Below are 19,966 nucleotides of genomic sequence, written 5' to 3'. Positions count from 1 at the left end.
ATTCAGGGCTGCTGGCCCTTTAAATCTCGTGCTCCCTGCCCATCGAGCTCGCGACTCTATAATACAGTGCATTTACAAAGTTCACACAGCTAATATAACCCTCAAATGGATCTTTACAAGATGTTCGTCATTCATGCTGCATGCATACTTTGGGTCATGTGAGTATAGTATTTATTTGGATGTTTACATTTGATTCTGAATGAGTTTGAGGCTATGCTTCGTGGCTAAAGCTAACATTACACACTGTTGGAGAGATTTATAAAGAATGAAGTTGTGTTTATGAATTATACAGTCTGCAAGTGTTTAAAAATGAAAATAGTGACTGCTCTTGTCCCCGTGAATACAGTAATAAACGATGGTAACTTTAACCAACAGTAGCCTACATTAGCAACATGCTAACGAAACATTTAGAAAGACAATTTACAAATATCACTAATAATATCATAATATCATGGATCATGTCAGTTATTATTGCTCCATCTGCCATTTTTCACTGTTGTTATTACTTGCTTATCTAGTCTGATGATTCGGCTCAGATCAAGACGTCACTGGCTGCCCTTGTCAAATGCCTTTCATAATGTTGGGAACATCGGCTGGCATGTGCAAATATTGGGGGCGTACATCCCGACTGTTACGTAACAGTCGCTGTTATGTTGAGATTCGCCTGTTCTTCGGAGGTCTTTTAAACAAATGAGATTTATATAAGAGGGAGGAAACAATTGACTACTATAGTAGAAAAAACAGAAAAAAAAAAAACTATGGTAGGGGGCGAGATCTGCTTGGGTATCTAAATTTTTACAGGTTTGCAACAACTTGAGGGTAAGAAAATGATGACAATTTTTATTTTTGGGTGAACTATCCCTTTAAATAGAGCTAGTTTTTTTTTTTCTGCAGTTGCTTTGAGCTCACTTATTAATGTATAGCACATCCTAGTGGGTAAATTGGTAGTACAATATCTGATGCATTCTTACTGAAAAATGCATTTCCTATAAAATTGCCCAAAAAAAAAAAAAAAAAAAAAAACATATTTTCCATTATGTCTGTCCTTTTTAATGCTTAAGTTGCTTTAGTTGCTGCATTAAAGGGACTTTGCCTTTAATTTATATGACATTTTAGCGTTTATTTTCAGTCCATGCCTCTGAAGTTGCCTACTTTATTTTGCATTTACAGCCCAAAACCAATAAATTGCAAATCTTATAAGGATATTTCACCCAAAAATAAAAATTCCAATGAAAATTCTTCTTGTCATTCCAAACCTTGCTGGCTTGGAGGGGCACTATAGCATCCAAAAAACAAAACAAAAACATATGCCAGTGACTATAGCCATACTAGTCCATCCAGCAGGGTACTGATAGTGTAAAACTATACATTGGTGAAAAGATCACATAATATAAAGGCAGGTAGGCAGCCATGTTAAGACTCAACATCATATGTATAAGCCCTTTAAGGGTAAATATAGTTAGGTCTGAAAATATGTCCGCATTTGACAAGGCAAATATTAGCACTCCCTCGCCACATTAAACAAGGTGGACAAATTGAACAATGCAGTGTTGGTGAAACATTGATGAACCCTTTTGTTCGAGAATGTAAACAGGACTACAGTTTCCACTCCACGAGGAGCCGAGGTACCATATGTGCACCAGAGAAACATGAGCTCAGTGAGTCTGAGTGTCTGAATGAAGTGATATGAAGCCACTGACTTAATAACAATGCTTTATTTGTATATTTTAAAGGATAGACCGTGCAGATGGGTGGAATTTTTCAGAGAAAGCTTGATTATTTAGACCTGCATAACTCAAGTAAACAACAAGCCTCAAGTTATTTTGGTTTGTCTGATACAGTTGTTGCATGACTAGTATGAAAAGGACTACAATTTGAAATTCTAAATATTGCAGTTCATAATAGTGTATTTGGACATTTATGAAAAATGCACAAAAATATTTTTTTGTATACATATTTGTCCGTGGGACATAAAAGAAGAATGTTAGAAATTGAAGGGTTTTTTTGTGTTTTGTCCACACAAAGGAATTCAGTGAGCTCTAATTTTGTTTGATTCCTAACATTCTTCATAATATCTTCTTTTGTGTTCCATAGAAGAAAGTCATACAGTTTTCCTTGATTAACTAGTGTCAAGAAAAAAGATTTAGGTGGCTTACCAGTATCTTCAGCTTAGTTTTGCTAGTGAATTACTTAATTTTGCTGCTCCATTAGCAAGACTAGTACCAACCAGCATAAACCTTCCTTTCCTTGCTGAAAAGTCCAGCTAGAATTATATTAAATGTCTTTAACTACTAACATTTATTTTTTATTTTTTTTCATTAGGGAAGTACAGGTTTAATTAAGTGTACTTAACTGTACTGAATAGTGTACTTCAAATTTTAATCTCAAGTATACAGTATGTTAAAAAAAGACTTTCACACCAAAGTATAATGAATAAGCCTCAGGCTGAAGAAAATGCAAATTCACATCTGTACAGTAGAGGGCGCCGCTTAAACAAACCTTTCAGCTCTACTGCCATTCTGGATTGCAGAAGAATATAATGCAGGACAAGAAAGTTCCTTACACTTATTTCAGCAATAAAAACAAACAAACAACAAATGTGATTTTTATCTAAAGTAATTTTTGCTTATTTGTATGATTGAAGTGGTATGTTATTTGATGTTACATTTAAAGTTAATTTATTTTTAATGTACTAAATTGCATCTTCATCATTGCAAATGTAGATAATGCTTGTTAGTTCATTTGATAGTACTCTTTAACCATATTTCAACGATTAAGATGAAGATGTACTTATGTCTTATTTAAGTGGGTCAAAAAGGCACTATTAAGTGTTCAACTGTTTGCATTTAATGTAAATTTAAACTAGAATACATTTTCATTTAATTGTAAATAACATGCAATTAAGTGTCCCTTACATTACATTCAGAACTTAAAGGATTAGTTCACTTTCAAATTAAACTACTCACCCCCATGTCATCTAAGATGTTCATGTCTTTCTTTCTTCAGTCGAAAAGAAATGAAAGTTTTTGATGAAAACATTCCAGGATTTTTCTCCATATAGTGGACTTCAATGCACCCCAAATAGTCAAAATTACAGTTTCAGTGCAGCTTCAAAGCGTTCTACGCGATCCCAGACGAGAAATAAGGGTTTTATCTAGAGAAAACATCACTCATTTTCTAAAAAAATAAAAATAAAAAAATTATACATTTTAACCATAAATTCTCATCTTGAACTAGCTCTCTTCTTCTTCTTCTTCTTCTTCTTCTTCTTCTTCTTCTTCTTCTTCTCTATTTGAGTTCCGGCAGTGTAGACACTGCTAAGTGTATTACTGCCCTCCACAGGTCAAAGTTTGAACTAAATTGTCATATACAATATGCTAGTGCAAGTATATAACAATTAGTTCAAACTTTGACCTGTGGAGGGCAGTAATAAACACTTAGCTGTGTCTACACTGCCGGAAATCTAATACAGAAGAAGAAGAGAGCTAGTTCACGATGAGCATTTATGGTTAAAGCGTATATAATTTTTTATTTTATTTTTTTAGAAAATGAGTGATGGTTTCTCAAGTTTAGACCCTTATTTCTTGTCTGGGATCGCGTAGAATTCTTTGAAGCTGCACTGAAACTGTAATTTTGACCTTCAACTGGGCCATTGAAGTCCACTATAAGGAGAATAATCCTGGAATGTTTTCATCAAAAACCTTAATTTCTTTTTGACTGAAGAAAGGAGGACATGGACATCTTAAATGACATGGTGGTGAGTAAATTATCTGGAAATTTTAATTTGAAAGTGACCTAATCCTTTAAGTACTGTATATTATAAGAGATATTATTTCTGTAATTTTTTAAAACCGTACTTACAGATATAATATTAAGGGCCAATAAAATATACTTAAAGAGAGTACATTTTAATGACTGTTTCTTACACTGAAGTACACTTTTAAAAAAGTGCAATATGTAGCTAATTGTTTTTAATATAAATTAAACTATAATGCATTTTAATTTAATTAACATGCAGTAAAGTGCCAGAAAATATTACATTTAGTTTTCATTTTAAGTATATTATTTTAAAATGTATTATTTTAATAAATACTCTTTTTAAAAGTATTCACAAGGGTAGGCACAATTCATTTTCTCAACATGTAAATATTTCACATTCAGTGACCCCTGACTAGTTGACCTTATTTTTTCCCATTTGTTTTTGTTCAGTCCAATGACCAGTTCTGATGTCTCTGATAACGCTTTCTCACTCTTTTGCTCCTCACCACAATCCGCCACAATTGAGTTTCACTAAGGGCCTATCAGTTACTGTGGCCCTGAAACCCAACACCTCGGCTTGGCACACCGTGATGCGTAAGGACAATGCCACAGGCCCTTGGCAGGGGGAGTACCTGCTCAGGTAACCAGACACTCGGACACCCCCACGAACCCATCGCTCGCAAAACCCTGAGCTTCACTTTTATCCTCAGAGAGAGCAGGTTGAGAGGAAGAACTAGTATAGAGGAGATTCAACAGGATTTAGTTGATGATTTGACAGGGATGTGTTCAGACGTTTCTCAGAAGCATTCATGGAGAAAGTATTCAGGGCTAGATTCGCTTATGTTCCTCTGCAAAACAAGTTGAGTCTCTAAGCAAAACTCAGTAGTTTGCAGGAAGGTCTCTTGAGGTCAATAGTTTTTTAGATCTTTTGCGTGGAACCATGGAAAACACTGTGATGGTATCCTGAAATCCTTTTGCGTATTGGGATCTCATACATAAACTGGAGCTTCAACATTTGATTGCATACCAAAAGCTGTTGTATTACTTAAAAAGAAAGCGCTTGTATCTCCTGGCGTGATGCACGAGCTCCCATGCTCAGCGCTACAGTACTGTTTTGGTGGTCCTCCAGATGTTTCTGCTGACTCCGCTCCATACCTGGACTCAGAACTCTCCAAAAATGGGTCAGATCCTGCCATGGGCCCAGTTGTTCTCACTCAGCCTGGTCCAGTAAACCCAGTGAGGACTGAAAGCCAGCCTTCATTTAGCTGCATCTCCATCCAGACCAAGACTAATGGGATTACCTCCAAAACCAAAGAATCGGACACAGATAACCAGCACACGCTTCATTCCTATCCAAGCTCAGAAGGGCTCTCAGAGGAAGACGATGCCCAGGATAACAGCCCTGAACTGGACACAAAACGGCCACATATTCCCCGTCCATCTATCATCAGGCCACAAAAGGTAAGAGCACTTTATGTCAGTAATATTTGCATTAAATTTTTTTAGTATGATCAGATTAAGGTTCGGTGTGTGAAATTGCTTGATGATTGCAGATGTATTTCATATTTGAGTTTGGGTGGGACATAATGATTCCTATTTTAAATGTAATAGACACTAGGTATTAGGCTGAATTGGAAAACTAGGATACTAGTCTTAATATTAAAATTGTTATGGCAGATAATATATTTAAATGGCAGAAATTGTAAGAGTAGTATGCTAGCATATCACAGCCATTAGCTACATCATGCTAGCTATATGCAGGTGTTATTAGGGGGAGCGGCATTCACAGAGAGAGCATTTGATTGGACAAAAATCTTTGTAGTGCCAGATGATGTCTTTAATATTTTTGTCCTTTATCCAAAAAGAAAAAGCCTACAGTTGTGGCCCAAATGGCGTTCTATTTACTCTATGTTCTTATGCTATGCTGGGTTGTTTCAATCAAAATTTTGATCAAAAATGGACAAACCCAATGTTGGGTTACATTTTTTTTTTTTTTTTTTATTAAAATTTTAACCCAACAGTGGGTTTGTCCATTTTTTACCTAGATTTGTGTTGAAACAACCCAGCATTTTTTAGAGGGTGTACACTCTCAAAAAAAGAACCCTAAAGAAGGCAAAAGAATATTTGTGTAATTAGCATAACATGTCAATAGCATTTCATTATGATAGAGTAGGTGTTGGTATGGTACTATAAATAATTGCCTTATATTTTTGCTGCTTTTTTAAGGGATAGTTCACCCAAAAATGAAAATTCTGTCATCATTTACTCACTCTCAGGTTGTTCCAAACCCATATACATTTCTTTGTTCTGATGTACACAAAGGAAGATATTTTAAAAAGAATTTTTGTAACCAAGCAGATTTCACCACTATGGAAGCCCATTTCTGCCACTAAATAAAAAAATAAAAACAGTAATTGCGACGTTTTATCTCAGAATTCTGACTTTTTTTCTCACAATCGAGTGATATAAAGTCACAATTCTGAGATATAAACTCACAATTGCGTGATATAAAGTCACAATTGTGAGATAAACTCGCAATTGCGTGATATAAAGTCACAATTCTGAGTTAAACTCACAATTGTGATATATAAAGTCACAATTCTGAGATATAAACTCGCAATTGCGTGATATAAAGTCACGATTCTGAGTTAAACTCACAATTGCATGATATAAAGTCACAATTCTGAGATATAAACTCGCAATTGCGTGATATAAAGTCACAATTCTGAGATATAAACTCGCAATTGTGTGATATAAAGTCACAATTCTGAGATATAAACTCGCAATTGCGTGATATAAAGTCACAATTCTGAGATAAAGTCACAATTCTGAGTTAAACTCACAATTGCATGATATAAAGTCACAATTCTGAGATATAAACTCGCAATTGTGTGATATAAAGTCACAATTCTGAGATATAAACTCGCAATTGCGTGATATAAAGTCACAATTCTGAGATAAAGTCACAATTCTGAGTTAAACTCACAATTGCGTGATATAAAATCACAATTCTGAGATATAAACTCACAATTGCATGATATAAAGTCACAATTCTGAGATATAAACTCGCAATTGTGTGATATAAAGTCACAATTTTGAGTTAAACTCACAATTGCATGATATAAAGTCACAATTCTGAGATATAAACTCGCAATTGCGTGATATAAAGTCACAATTCTGAGATATAAACTCGCAATTGTGTGATATAAAGTCACAATTCTGAGATATAAACTCGCAATTGCGTGATATAAAGTCACAATTCTGAGATAAAGTCACAATTCTGAGATAAAGTCACAATTCTGAGTTAAACTCACAATTGCGTGATATAAAGTCACAATTCTGAGATATAAACTCACAATTCTGAGTTAAACTCACAATTGCGTGATATAAAGTCACAATTCTGAGATATAAACTCACAATTGCGTGATATAAAGTCACAATTCTGAGTTAAACTCGCAATTGTGTGATATAAAGTCACAATTCTGAGATAAAGTCACAATTCTGAGTTAAACTCACAATTGCGTGATATAAAGTCACAATTCTGAGATATAAACTCGCAATTGCGTGATATAAAGTCACAATTCTGAGATATAAACTCGCAATTGTGTGATATAAAGTCACAATTCTGAGATATAAACTCGCAATTGCGTGATATAAAGTCACAATTCTGAGATAAAGTCACAATTCTGAGTTAAACTCACAATTGCATGATATAAAGTCACAATTCTGAGATATAAACTCGCAATTGTGTGATATAAAGTCACAATTCTGAGATATAAACTCGCAATTGCGTGATATAAAGTCACAATTCTGAGATAAAGTCACAATTCTGAGTTAAACTCACAATTGCGTGATATAAAATCACAATTCTGAGATATAAACTCACAATTGCATGATATAAAGTCACAATTCTGAGATATAAACTCGCAATTGTGTGATATAAAGTCACAATTTTGAGTTAAACTCACAATTGCATGATATAAAGTCACAATTCTGAGATATAAACTCGCAATTGCGTGATATAAAGTCACAATTCTGAGATATAAACTCGCAATTGTGTGATATAAAGTCACAATTCTGAGATATAAACTCGCAATTGCGTGATATAAAGTCACAATTCTGAGATAAAGTCACAATTCTGAGATAAAGTCACAATTCTGAGTTAAACTCACAATTGCGTGATATAAAGTCACAATTCTGAGATATAAACTCACAATTCTGAGTTAAACTCACAATTGCGTGATATAAAGTCACAATTCTGAGATATAAACTCACAATTGCGTGATATAAAGTCACAATTCTGAGTTAAACTCGCAATTGTGTGATATAAAGTCACAATTCTGAGATAAAGTCACAATTCTGAGTTAAACTCACAATTGCGTGATATAAAGTCACAATTCTGAGATAGTCACAATTCTGAGTTAAACTCACAATTGCGTGATATAAAGTCACAATTCTGAGATATAAACTCACAATTGCGTGATATAAAGTCACAATTCTGAGTTAAACTCGCAATTGTGTGATATAAAGTCACAATTCTGAGATATAAACTCGCAATTGCGTGATATAAAGTCACAATTCTGAGATAAAGTCACAATTCTGAGTTAAACTCACAATTGCGTGATATAAAGTCACAATTCTGAGATATAAACTCACAATTGCATGATATAAAGTCACAATTCTGAGATATAAACTCGCAATTGTGTGATATAAAGTCACAATTTTGAGTTAAACTCACAATTGCATGATATAAAGTCACAATTCTGAGATATAAACTCGCAATTGCGTGATATAAAGTCACAATTCTGAGATATAAACTCGCAATTGTGTGATATAAAGTCACAATTCTGAGATATAAACTCGCAATTGCGTGATATAAAGTCACAATTCTGAGATAGTCACAATTCTGAGTTAAACTCACAATTGCGTGATATAAAGTCACAATTCTGAGATATAAACTTGCAATTGCGTGATATAAAGTCACAATTCTGAGATATAAACTCGCAATTGTGTGATATAAAGTCACAATTCTGAGATATAGTCACAATTCTGAGTTAAACTCACAATTGCGTGATATAAAGTCACAATTCTGAGATATAAACTCACAATTGCATGATATAAAGTCACAATTCTGAGATATAAACTCGCAATTGTGTGATATAAAGTCACAATTTTGAGTTAAACTCACAATTGCATGATATAAAGTCACAATTCTGAGATATAAACTTGCAATTGCGTGATATAAAGTCACAATTCTGAGATATAAACTCGCAATTGTGTGATATAAAGTCACAATTCTGAGATAAAGTCACAATTCTGAGTTAAACTCACAATTGCGTGATATAAAGTCACAATTCTGAGATATAAACTTGCAATTGCGTGATATAAAGTCACAATTCTGAGCTAAACTCACAATTGCATGATATACAGTCACAATTCTGAGATATAAACTCGCAATTGCGTGATATAAAGTCACAATTTTGAGTTAAACTCACAATTGTGTGATATAAAGTCACAATTCTGAGATATAAACTCGCAATTGCGTGATATAAAGTCACAATTCTGAGATAAACTCAAAATTGCGTGATATAAAGTCACAATTCTGAGATAAACTCACAACTGTGTGATATAAAGTCACAATTCTGAGATATAAACTCACAATTGCGTGATATAAAGTCACAATTCTGAGATATAAACTCGCAATTGCGTTATATAAAGTCACAATTCTGAAATAAACTCGCAATTGCGTGATATAAAGTCAATTCTGAGATGAACTCGGAATTGAGTGATATAAAGTCACAATTCTGAGATATAAACTCGCAATTGCGTGATATAAAGTCACAATTCTGAGATAAACTCGTAATTGCGTGATATAAAGTCACAATTCTGAGATAAACTCACAATTGCGTGATATAAAGTCACAATTTTGAGATAAACTCACAATTGCGTGATATAAAGTCACAATTCTGAGATATAAACTCGCAATTGCGTGATATAAAGTCACAATTCTGAGATAAACTCACAATTGCGTGATATAAAGTCACAATTCTGAGATAAACTCGCAATTGCGTGATATAAAGTCACAATTCTGAGATAAACTCACAATTGCGTGATATAAAGTCACAATTCTGAGATAAACTCGTAATTCTGTGATATAAAGTCACAATTCTGAGATATAAACTCGCAATTGCGTGATATAAAGTCAATTCTGAGATGAACTCGGAATTGCATGATATAAAGTCAATTCTGAGATGAACTCGCAATTGCGTGATATAAAGTCACAATTCTGAGATATAAACTCACAATTGCGTGATATAAAGTCACAATTCTGAGATAAACTCGTAATTGCGTGATATAAAGTCACAATTCTGAGTTATAAACTCGCAATTGCTTGATATAAAGTCACAATTCTGAGATAAACTCACAATTGCGTGATATAAAGTCACAATTCTGAGATAAACTCGTAATTCTGTGATATAAAGTCACAATTCTGAGATATAAACTCGCAATTGCGTGATATAAAGTCAATTCTGAGATGAACTCGGAATTGCATGATATAAAGTCAATTCTGAGATGAACTCGCAATTGCGTGATATAAAGTCACAATTCTGAGATATAAACTCACAATTGCGTGATATAAAGTCACAATTCTGAGATAAACTCGTAATTGCGTGATATAAAGTCACAATTCTGAGATATAAACTCGCAATTGCTTGATATAAAGTCAATTCTGAGATAAACACACTTGCTTGATATAAAGTCACAATTCTGAGATATTAAACTCACACTTGCGAGATAAAGTCAATTCTGAGATAAACTCACACTTGCGTGATATAAAGTCACAATTCTGAGATAAACACACTTGCGTGATATAAAGTCACAATTCTGAGATATTAAACTAACACTTCTGAGATATAAAGTCAATTCTGAGTTAAACTCGCAATTGCGTGATATAAAGTCACAATTCTGAGATATAAACTCGCAATTGCTTGATATAAAGTCACAATTTTGAGTTAAACTCACAATTGTGTGATATAAGGTCACAATTCTGAGATATAAACTCGCAATTGCATGATATAAAGTCACAATTCTGAGATAAACTCACAATTGCGTGATATAAAGTCACAATTCTGAGATATAAACTTGCAATTGTGTGATATAAAGTCACAATTTTGAGTTAAACTCGCAATTGCGTGATATAAAGTCACAATTTTGAGTTAAACTCAATTGTGTGATATAAAGTCACAATTCTGAGATATAAACTCGCAATTGTGTGATATAAAGTCACAATTCTGAGATATAAACTCGCAATTGTGTTATATAAAGTCACAATTCTGAAATAAACTCGCAATTGCGTGATATAAAGTCAATTCTGAGATGAACTCGTAATTGCGTGATATAAAGTCACAATTCTGAGATATAAACTCGCAATTGCGTGATATAAAGTCACAATTCTGAGATAAACTCGTAATTGCGTGATATAAAGTCACAATTCTGAGATAAACTCACAATTGCGTGATATAAAGTCACAATTTTGAGATAAACTCACAATTGCGTGATATAAAGTCACAATTCTGAGATATAAACTCGCAATTGCGTGATATAAAGTCACAATTCTGAGATAAACTCACAATTGCATGATATAAAGTCACAATTTTGAGATAAACTCACAATTGCGTGATATAAAGTCACAATTCTGAGATAAACTCACAATTGCGTGATATAAAGTCACAATTCTGAGATGAACTCACAATTGCGTGATATAAAGTCACAATTCTGAGATGAACTCGCAATTGCGTGATATAAAGTCACAATTCTGAGATAAACTCACACTTGCGAGAAAAAAAGTCAGAATTGTGACTTTAATCACACAGTTGCGAGTTTATATCTCAGAATTGTGACTTTATATCACGCAATTGTGAGAAAAAAAAAGTCATAATTCTGTGATTAAAAAGTCGCAATTACTGTTTTTATTTTTTTATTCAGTGGCGGAAATGGGCTTCCATACGCCCCCCATTGACTCCCATAGTAAGGAAAAATACTATGGTAGTCAATTGGGGATGAGATCAGCTTTGTTACAAACATTCTGTCAGAGCTCAGTAAAGTTGCTAGCGAAGGGCTTGGTTGTATGTGTTTTTGTGTGTTGTCCAGATCTGAGTGTCCATGAGCAAAGTTATTTCAATGTACTTCCAGAACATCGTGCCATTGAGATGAATGGGAATGCTAATGAATAGCTCTCTCCAGGTATTGTATACCTCCCTGAATGCTTCTTGTCCCACGTCATCACTGCCCATAAATCCAGCATTCCGTCTCTCTTTAAGGAAGATTGATCTTCCCCATGTTTGACCTCTTGGTGCACAGCCTGTCCTTCACTTCCCCTGCTGTGACAAGGACTCTTTTTAGATTCAGGCCAAGAGACTTTTCCCATTCTTTGTGCTTCTTTATAGGCACACACAAACTTGTACACGCACAAAACACAGTGGTGTTGTAGTAGCAGCCAGTGCTGACAAGAGCGCTCATGTTGAAGTAATATGGTAGTATAAGACACCTGCTACCCACAAAGATAGGTCAGTTACGGTCTCGAGTTCAAATGCAGTGAAAATGTGTGTGGTCAATTAAAGAGAAGTGGGGGATGGATGCCATTAAAGGGCTATCATTTTTCTACAGGAGCTCTAACTGCTGCATATGCAATGTGTGTGTGTGTGTGTGTGTGTGTGTGTGTGTGTTAGTGGTTTTCTCATGTACACACTTTCATGTGAAACATGATTCAGAGATAAAAACCATGCCACAGCTATCAAGTTATCAAGCCCTATATTTTGTGCCTTATATAATAGTCATGAAGTGAAAATTAATTTACACACACACACACACACACACACATATATATATATATATATATATATATATATATATATATATATATATATATATATATATATATATATATATATATATATACATATATTATATATTATATAAACACAAACTTTTATGTTAGATGTGATTAACTGCGATTAATCGATTTGACAGCACACACTGTGTTCCAAATTATTATATAATTCAGATTTTAGTTTTTCAAAGAAAGTGTTTGTTTGTTTGTTTGTTTGTTTGTTTGTTTTATTTCCCATATCCTTTTAGATAACTGTTAAGTTTGATAAATAGTTTGCCAGGTCTTCTTAGGTAAATGGAAAATGTACTTAAACAATTGTTCCACATTATTAAGCAAGTCACAGTTGTCATGCAATGTGGGGAGGAAGAAAGATCTTTCTAAAGAGAAAAGTTTACAGTGGGTGTAGAAATACAGTTCTATAATCTCTATTCAGTTTTTGCAAAATATTAGTTGTTTTCATGCCTTTAGCAAGACATTGCACCATTTCATGCTTTTCTTTAGAAAGATCTTTCTTCCTCCCTGTATTTCGTGAGAACTGTCACTTGCTTAATAATGTGGAACAATTGTTTAAGTAGGTTTTTCATTTACCTATGAAGATCTGGCAAACTATTTAACAAACCCGTCTGAGATTGATACCACTTATCTGAATAATGCAATGAAACATGCAGATTGTGCAGACAATTTTTGGCCATGCTGTCATACAAAGAAATTATGAACACATGCAAAAACAAGAGAGAACCAACAAAATATTAATAACTGACTGTTGTAGTCAATATATGCTTTTTTTCTGTGAGCTTTTTTTCCATACATTTTTATGCATTTTTTCATGCATAGTAAAATAAAACTTAGCTGTAGTTTCCCTCTTTTTGTTTTTAATTAATTATTAAAAACAAAATTTTGTCAGATAAATACATTAACCGCAAGTTTAATGTTTTGTTCTTCCCTCATATTTCATATCTATCTATATATATATATATATATATATATATATATATATATATATATAAAATATTTTCTTCATATTTTGATGGTTTAATCAAACTTGTAGGGTCATTTAAAAAAAATGCCCTCCGGACATTACTTTTGGCCACTACTATATCGCCTACTGTTTTTTGAAAACTATAAATTCGGACTTATAAATTTAATACTCTTTTCACATGCTGTTTGTATATCTGAAGAAAATGCAAATAGTGGAAAAACTCACTGTCACAATGTTCAAGGGGGTTGTTAGCACGTTTCTAGGTGGTTGCTAGGGTGTTCTGTGTGGTTGCACATCTCTATGATATTGTAGTCACTAAATATAGCTCACATCCATCCATATTTACTTCTAGCACAATCCTAAAGTTTATAGTTAAAAATATTTCAGTTCAGTGGTTTCACTAACCACTAATTATGAGCAGTAATAGTGATGCATGACTTTGCAAACACAGCTAATAAAGCACATTACAGTCTACAGTCACACTGGAATCATGAACCACAGTAACGTCTGAGAAGTTATAGGTTATCATAAACTTAATTTAGCCCCAGTGTAAGCTGAGCATATATGAGTGTGAAGATGTTTTGCGATGTTCAGCGGAAAATCCAGATGAATCCACCCGCACCTCCTTTATCTAGGCCACAGGAAAAAGGAAAAGCATGTTGAACAAGGGGAAACCTGAATGTGTGTGTGCATGCTTTTGTGTGTGTTAGTGTGCATGCGTGTGAACTTCTGTACATTAATATTTTTGTGAACCACATCTGCCTTTGTGAACACTTTCAGTGGCAGTCCTCTGCAAATATATGAATCTGCATGAAACAGAAATCGTAGTTATCGTCTTTTTTTCTCTCGAATAATAGAAAGTGAACCCAAATCAAATTCGCAAAAGATATCTCTTTAATATTGTTTCTCCTAGACAGCACCGAGATTAAATTGAGAGGAAATTTAGCTGAGTCTCCTGTGAATCTCCTAATTTTGTAGCTGTATGCTCTTGAGTCCTGTTCACACCAAGAACGATAACTATAAAGATAACGATAAAGACAGAGTTTTAAAATAAAAGAATAGCACTGTCCACACCACAGCTATAACGATATTACGATATAGAGAAACGATATCTTTGGGATCACTTTCAGAATATTTTTTTCCCCTGCTGTTGAACGATAAAACACTGACAGCCAATCAGAATCAGTAATGTATGGGCTCGCGCATTTAAAATGGCACATAATCGACCTGAGTTCCAGAAAAAGCCACCACAGTTTGATAAGTCAAACCCCCTTTTTAAGAAATACTTTAAAGAAAATGGATATATGGAAAACAATAGGTCATACCCAACCCGGGAATAAATGGTGAGAAGTATTTATTAGCGGCATCCAATAGCCACATAGAGGCTAAGTAGTGGGCTCGTGACTCGTTCGCACTTGGTCTTGACATCAAAGGAAGACGAAGATTTAACTTGCCTTTTGGTTTTATTTAAGCACATAAAAACATGACTTGACAAGCACTGAATACGATCAACAGAAAGTTGGCTCCTGCTACTCGCCCCTTCCAACAACTCCTAATCAATCCCACAAAGGAAATAATAAAGAAAACGGAAGTGATCACCTGTGCCCACGTGATTGTGAATAACCAATGAGAAATAAAGAATTAACGCTCTTACAGTATTAACAATGAGATCATTATGCCAGGCTAGCAAACTGTGTAACATAAAATTACCTCAGGTATCCAGTGCTGGTTTGCTTCCTTTGAAGTTGCGGCAAAAAAAGACTAGGCGTTTTTGTTTATTCTTCACTATATTGACTTTGTCAGATAAATTCGCCGTTAGATTAGATCGAATCTACTAGCTATTCACTCGAAACATAGCATACTGAGGACCTCTGCTGGTTAAAGCCATGTAAATGCAACAGAAACAGCAAAAACATGTTATTCACACTTTGAAACCACAGCGCGTGAGTTTAGATTAGAATAAACAGACCGTTATCATTCGTTGACGTGGATGCTAATAGCCTATAGGCTAATTATCATTATAGTTATCTTTATAGTTATCGTTCTTGGTGTGAACGGGCCTTTACTGTAGGTCAAAAGTTGTATTTTTTGGTTTTATGTCAAATAAGGAATTTTAGGAAAAACATTGGATTGATATTTTAATGAAATCTGCATTAAGTCTCTTGAGCTGTGAAAGAGCGACCGCTGAGAAACGTTCTGCTGGAATCTTCATCTTACTTACATCAACTTACAAAGCATAATCCATTTGCTTGTAGCATTTTATAAGTCCATGCATTCACTGCGAACCCATGTTCTACTGTTTAAGCTACAGGAAATGCTAAACTTGCAATAACATAAGTTCACCTAGAGTACATATCATTTCAATTTTACCCACATGTTTTCTATTATTTTTGTTATGTAAAATTATACAGCAAGTCACTCTGGAATGCAAGTTTCCTTCCTAATTCTGGAAGTTATAGTGTTATTTTTTTCATGTAAGTCAAGTCTGGAAAAAGAGGCATGTTGGAATTTTCAGTCTGTCTTCAGGGGACTGTTATTTAGTCCTGTGATTTTTATATCACTCAGGGTCACAACATTAAAATGATGTGTTTAAAATAGTTTGTTTGACAGTGCTCTTTGTTTCTCTGTGTGTTCTGAAAATAGGAGCACCCAATCCAGGACAGCCTGCCAGTCAGAACAGATTATATTGAGCCAGAGGATGGACCGTTATCAGGTACTGAACACACACACACACACACACACACACACACACACACACACACACACTCCAAGGACAGATAGTTACAAAGAGGCAAAGGATGGACATCTATCAAAAAACAACACAGGTTTCCTCTCCTCCTTTTCCTCTCCGAGTTGGAGATTTGGAGAGGAAATCTATTGAAGCAGACACAGTGGAAAAAGACATCAGCCTTTGTGGAAAATATAATCACATTGAATCATGGCCTTGAATTTTGGGCTTTAGCGTGGTGCTTTGAGTACTGACCGAGTCTGCCACTCGGTCAGGGACCTTTAATAAACAAGGGGAAACTCATTTTTATTTCTTCTCCATGTCTCATTATGGCTGGCCTGTGAGGGCATGTTTTAAGGACATATGGCAGCATAACAAGACATTTAGTCTGTCTGGGTACCGTCTGTAACTGAAACATTGGTTAAAAACAAGATATTGAACCATATTGATGACAATAAAATGTTTTAATAGCATTTTCAGCAAACTTTTATTTGCAAGAGACAAAATCAAGAGATTGCATCCCATAGAAAATCCTTTTTCAATATGTACATCTACTAAGCATTTTAGTAGTGTACTAACACACTGTATATATAACCTAAAAGCTAAAACACAAGCATTATAAACCACAAAACTCCACTTATGATTTCATGGGGTTTTCCACAGAAATGTTCATAGATTTTACAGTAGGCTAGTTCTTTGGATTCTTTTAGCTCGGTACTCACATGCTGGATTCTTTGTGTGTTTGTCTTGCCAAACTGCATAGAACAAAAGTGAAGCATTCACACACACACACATCTGTCCCGTCCATTTGCACAGGTCTTTAAGTCAATTCATGCAATGTAGACAATCATGACCTCACAAAGATCTCATCCGGGATTGATAGAAAAAGCAAATGACATTGTACACTCCATCTATGGAGATCATCATTTTTTTCTCAGTATGGAGTGTGTTTGTGTGCATGTGTATTGTGTATATGTATGTTTTTAAAAAAAACAGGCTGAAAAATCACTAGTGGGTTCATCTCTATTAATTCAGCAGAACAATAAACCACAAGGGGAACCACAAAAAGTGAAAATGGAACAGTTTCAGCAAAGACATATTTGACATGTTACTTATTTTTTCTCTTTTATAAATTAGATACAAAAATTAGGTACTACATTTTTAAATTTAAAGTCACCATGAAATCAAAATTGACAATTCTTATTTTATTATGGAATATTGCAGTATTTACTTTGCACTTTTTTTAAATTCATGCAGCTCTCATAATCTTTAAAGTCGACATGAAATGGAAGTTGTGATTGTGATAGTCTTTTTTTCCTGTTGTGATGCATATTTGAGTGAAATGGCCTATGGAATGAGAAAAATGTAGGGCGAGATTTGATTTCTTCTCTGAAATCTTTTCTCTTCTCTGATGACGTGTTTACTGGCGCGAGGGCGGGACAATCTGTCAATCAAATACGTTTGAGTCACTTCTGTTTTATGCCGACTTTTAAGAAGGAAATGTATGACAACACTGTATATAATAAAAAGTTGTGGAGAATAAGTAAAATAATACTTTCCTAATGGTTGTTTTTGAAGGTTTGTGTGTGTGTGTGTGTGTGTGTGTGTGTGTAGATGTATGCACTCATACAGGAATGTGTGTGTGTTCTGTCACAGGACCTGCTGATTCAGCATATTTATGGTCAGCTGATCAGTCAGTCAGGCTGCTCTCTATTGTTTTCTCCAGTTCTGTCCACCTCCAGTGCGTCACATGTTAGAAGTCCCCAGAGGACCAGATCTTGCCTACAAAACCTCTTTGTTTATGCTGCATGTCTGAGTGTGTATGTTTGTGTAACCTTATGAGAGGAAATCAGTGTGTGGTAGATACAACAGACATCCTTAATACAGTTTTTCTTGTCATGTCTCACTAGAATATCTGTGAGGAAGTGAGACAGTACAGTGCAACAAAGTAGACTGGACCCCTTGACCTTGTGGCAGATTTTGACGTCTGAGGGACGTCATGTGTAGACACCAGCTGAATATGAATCGGGCTATAAATGAGTAAATAACAATGCAATATTACAGATGCAGTTTTATTGATTTGAATGACGTTAAACTTGTTTTTCAGTTCATGTCCTGTCTTTTCAAAATTTTATTGCTCACAATTTGCTGTTTCATATACAGCTCTGGAGACCTCATGCAGTTATCCATTGTGTTTATTTCAAGTATCGACCTTGTCTCAGATTTTCTCAGATGTCTCGTAAACTTTATTTGGAGAAATATAAACAGACACAAATGAGACAGTTGTTAAAGGTGCCCTATAATTAAAAATTGAATTTATCTTGGCATAGTTAAATAACAAGAGTTCAGTACATGGAAATGGCATACAGTGAGTCTCAAACTCCATTGTTTCCTCCTTCTTATATAAATCTCATTTGTTTAAAAGACCTCAGAAGAACAGGCGAATCTCAACATAACACCGACTGTTACGTAACAGTCAGGATCATTAATATGTACGCCCCCAATATTTGCATATGCTAGCTCATGTTCAAGGCATTAGACAAGGGCAGCCAGTATTAACGTCTGGATCTGTGCACAGCTGAATCATCAGACTAGGTAAGCAAGCAAGGACAATGGAGCAATAATAACTGACATGATCCATGATTACATGATATTTTTAGTGATATTTGTAAATTGTCTTTCTAAATGTTTCGTTAGCATGTTGCTAATGTACTGTTAAATGTGGTTAAAGTTACCATCGTTTCTTACTGTATTCACGGAGACGAGAGCCGTCATATAATTCATAAACACAACTTCATTCTTTATAAATCTCTCCAACAGTGTAGCATTAGCCATTAGCCACGGAGCATAGCCTCAAACTCATTCAGAATCAAATGTAGACATCCAAATAAATACAATACTCACATAATCCGATTTATGCATGCAGCATGCATGACGAACACTTTGTAAAGATCCATTTTGAGGGTTGTATTAGCTGTGTGAACTTTGTTTATGCAATGATAGAGTTGAGAGCTCGGGAGGGGGGTGGAGAGCGCGAGCAATTAAAGGGGCCACAGCCTGAATCGGCGCATTTCTAATTATGCCCCAAAATAGGCAGTTAAAAAAGTAATTTAAAAAAATCTATGGGGTATTTTGAGCTGAAACTTCACAGACACATTCAGGGGACACCTTAGACTTATATTACATCTTGTAAAAAAACGTTTGATGGCACCTTTAAGATATAGAAACATAAAAAATATAGCATTAAAAAGTGTAAAAACAACTAAAAACGCTGTATTATGTATGTCAGGCCAGTAGTTGGCAATGTCACTTTGTAAAGAAACACTATAGACTGAACTCGTAAAACACACAGTATTGTTTTCAAAAACTTGCACTTTAAAACCAAAAGTTTGCGTTTTCAGGCCCACAAAATGCTGTGTAAATGAACACCAAAAAGTTTTCCATTTTTAAGTGAAAACTGTGTCGTGTAAATGGCCCCTTATAAAGTCTCCATTTGCCCTCAGTTAATCTCATTGCTGTCATTTTTCTTTCCTATGGGATCTGTTTGTCCTTTTCTCTCTTTAATTTTTTTCTTACTGTGTCTTTAGAAAACCAGAAAGAGCTGGTATCC

Source organism: Chanodichthys erythropterus, chromosome 7, assembly GCF_024489055.1.
Source record: "Chanodichthys erythropterus isolate Z2021 chromosome 7, ASM2448905v1, whole genome shotgun sequence".
Lineage (NCBI taxonomy): Eukaryota > Metazoa > Chordata > Actinopteri > Cypriniformes > Xenocyprididae > Chanodichthys > Chanodichthys erythropterus.
Note: the sequence above shows the minus strand (reverse complement) of the source record.